Below are 3,754 nucleotides of genomic sequence, written 5' to 3'. Positions count from 1 at the left end.
TGTATAATTTTTGTTCTTAAGAGTTTGTAATTGCCTTTTGTGTACTGGTGTGTGTGTGTTTATAGGAGGAATGTGGGCCTTAAAAATAACTATTTTTTAATTAAAGTTCTTAATTATACTATTTGTTGGATGCACAGATATGTGTCCTAGTCTTGCTGCAGAAGCATTATTATGGATTCTCTTGGATTTTATGTCTTCCCCTTTGTGGTTTCCACTTTAGTTTAGCTGTAGTGCATCAAGTAACTTCTTTTTTTTTTTTTTGAAATGGAGTTTCACTCTTGTTGCCCATGTTGGAGTACAATGGCACAATCTCAGCCCACTGCAACCTCTGCCTCCCAGGTTCTAGCAACTCTCCTGCTTCAGCCTTCTGAGTAGCTGGGATTACAGGCGTGTGCCACCATGCCCAGTTAATTTTATATTTTTAGTAGAGATGGGGTTCCACTATTTTGGTCAGGGTGGTCTTGAACTCCTGACTTCAGGTGATCTGCCCTCCTCGGCCTCCCAAAGTGCTGGGATTACAGCCGTGAGCCACTGTAACTGGCCCAAGTAACTTTTTATAGAAAGGAATATAAATTTGCTCATTACCTGTATGTACAATAATGTCTTTATAATTTTTTCATATTTTGACTGAAACTAGATACAGAATTCTAAGTTGAAAATAATTTCCTACTCTGTCCCTCACTCGCCGCTGACGACTTGTCTCCCTGCCCGTACGCCTCGCCACCGCCCCGCAGAAATGCTTCGGTTACCCACAGTCTTTCGCCAGATGAGGCCGTTGTCCAGGATACTGGCTCCTCATCTCACTCGGGCTTATGCCAAAGATGTAAAATTTGGTGCAGATGCCCGAGCCTTAGTGCTTCAAGGTGTAGACCTTTTAGCCGATGCTGTAGCCGTTACAATGGGGCCAAAGGGAAGAACAGTGATTATTGAGCAGAGTTGGGGAAGTCCCAAAGTAACAAAAGATGGTGTGACTGTTGCAAAGTCAATTGACTTAAAGGATAAATATAAAAACATTGGGGCTAAACTTGTTCAAGATGTTGCCAGTAACACAAATGAAGAGGCTGGGGATGGTACTACCACTGCTACTGTACTGGCACGCTCTATTGCCAAGGAAGGCTTGGAGAAGATTAGCAAAGGTGCTAATCCAGTGGAAATCAGGAGAGGTGTGATGTTAGCTGTTGATGCTGTAATTGCTGAACTTAAAAAGCAGTCTAAACCTGTGACCACCCCTGAAGAAATTGCACAGGTTGCTACGATTTCTGCAAACCGAGACAAAGAAATTGGCAATATTATCTCTGATGCAATGAAAAAGGTTGGAAGAAAGGGTGTCATCACAGTAAAGGATGGAAAAACACTGAATGATGAATTAGAAATTATCGAAGGCATGAAGTTTGATCGAGGCTATATTTCTCCATACTTTTTTAATGCATCAAAAGGTCAGAAATGTTCTGCTGAGTGAACAGGATGCCTATGTTCTGCTGAGTGAAAAGAAAATTTCTAGTGTCCAGTCCATTGTACGTGCTCTTGAAATTGCCACTGCTCACCGTAAGCCTTTGGTCATAATCGCTGAAGATGTTGATGGAGAAGCTCTAAGTACACTCGTCTTGAATAGGCTAAAGATTGGTCTTCAGGTTGTGGCAATCAAGACTCCAGGGTTTGGTGACAATAGAAAGAACCAGCTTAAAGATATGGCTATTGCTACTGGTGGTGCAGTGTTTGGAGAAGAGGGGTTGACCCTAAATCTTGAAGACGTTCAGCCTCATGACTTAGGAAAAGTTGGAGAGGTCCTTGTGACCAAAGACGATGCCATGCTCTGAAAAGGAAAAGGTGACAAGGCTCAAATTGAAAAACATATTCAAGAAATCATTGAGCAGTTAGATGTCATAACTAGTGAATATGAAAAGGAAATGCTGAATGAACGGCTGGCAAAACTTTCAGATGGAGTAGCTGTGCTGAAAGTTGGTGGGACAAGTGATGTTGAAGTGAATGAAAAGAAAGACAGGGTTACAGATGCCCTTAATGCTACAAGAGCTGCTGTTGAAGAAGGCATTGTTTTGGGAGGGGGTTGTGCCCTGCTGCGATGCATTTCAGCCTTGGACTCATTGACCCCAGCTAATGAAGATCAAAAAATTGGTATAGAAATTATTAAAAGAACACTCAAAATTCCAGCAATGACCGTTGCTAAGAATACAGGTGTTGAAGGATCTTTGATAGTTGAGAAAATTATGCAATGTTCCTCAGAAGTTGGTTATGATGCTGTGGTCGGAGAGTTTGTGAATATGGTGGAAAAAGGAATTATTGACCCAACAAAGGTTGTGAGAACTGCTTTATTGGATGCTACTGGTGTGGCTTGTCTGTTAACTACAGCAGAAGTTGTCATCACAGAAATTCCTAAAGAAGAGAAGGACCCTTGAATGGGTGCAATGGGTGGAATGGGAGGTGGTGTGGGAGGTGGCATGTTCTAACTCCTAGACTAGTAGTGCTTTACCTTTATTAATGAACTGTGACAGGAAGCCCAAGGCAGTGTTCCTCACCAATAACTTCAGAGAAGTCAGTTGGAGAAAATGAAGAAAAAGGCTGGCTGAAAATCACTATAACCATCAGTTACTGGTTTCAGTTGACAAAATATATAATGGTTTATTGCTGTCATTGTCCATGCCTACAGATAATTTATTTTGTATTTTTGAATAAAAAACATTTGTACATTCCTGATAATGGGTACAAAAGCCATGTACCAATGTACTGCTTTCAACTTAAATCACTGGGGCATTTTTACTACTATTCTGTTAAAATCAAGATTTTAGTGCTTGCCACTACCAGATGAGAAGTTAAGCAGCCTTTCTGTGGAGAGTGAGAATAATTGTGTACAAAGTAGAGAAATATCCAATTATGTGACAACCTTTGTGTAATAAAAATTTGTTTAAAGTTAAAAAAAAAAGAAAAGAATTTCCTGTAATATTCATAAAGACATTGCTTCAGTAGTATACAATATTCATTGTGGCTAATGAGAAATCTTCAGTAGTATACAATATTCATTGTGGCTAATGAGAAATGTGATATGAATCTGATTTTTGCTTCCCTGTAGTCAACTTCTTTGTGGATACTTTTTGGCTATTTTCTTTTCTAACTGTTCTGAATTTTGTAAGTATGAGCCAAGATGTGGGTATTATTATTATTATTATTGTTGTTGTTATTATTATTATTATTATTTTAGATGAAGTCTTGCTCTGTCACCCAGGCTGGAGTGCAGTGGTGCAGATCTCGCCTCACTGCAACCTCCAACTCCCGGATTCAAGCGATTCTCCTGCCTCAGCCTCATGAGTAGCAGAGATTACAGGCAGGCACTGCCACGCCCGGCTAATTTTTGTATTTTTAGTAGAGACAGGGTTTTACCATATTGATCAGGCTGGTCTTGAACTCCTGACCTCGTGATCTGATATGCCTGACTCAGCCTCCCAAAGTGCTGGGATTACAGGCGTGAGCCACTGCCTGTGTGGGTATTATTTTATTTATTCTGCTCTTCGAACAGCGAGACCTTTCAATTTGAATACCTGTTTTCAGTTTTCACAAAGTTTATTCTATTAACTCTTTTATTATTCCCTTTGCTTTGTTTTACTTTTTCTTTCTTTCTTTTTTTTTTGTGGAACTCTTATTGAGTAGATATTGGACATCCTTGATTTTTTCTTTGTGTCTTTTTGCTTTTCTCTCATTTTAAAAATAATTATGCCTTTTATATTTACTGGGAGATGGCCTT

At 39.7% G+C, this 3,754-nt stretch overlaps 1 pseudogene across 1 annotated transcript; it reads left to right on the top strand.

Annotated features, from left to right (window-relative positions):
- Nucleotides 1-446: 446 nt before the first annotated feature.
- Nucleotides 447-2,938, top strand: LOC100998997 (annotated as a pseudogene). Its single transcript, XR_161979.5, has one exon. The product of XR_161979.5 is annotated as a 60 kDa heat shock protein, mitochondrial pseudogene (transcript).
- Nucleotides 2,939-3,754: the final 816 nt, after the last annotated feature.

Source organism: Papio anubis, chromosome 9 (assembly GCF_008728515.1).
Source record: "Papio anubis isolate 15944 chromosome 9, Panubis1.0, whole genome shotgun sequence".
NCBI lineage: Eukaryota > Metazoa > Chordata > Mammalia > Primates > Cercopithecidae > Papio > Papio anubis.
The sequence above is the reverse complement of the archived record's forward strand: the minus strand, read 5'-3'. Positions and strand labels throughout refer to the sequence as shown.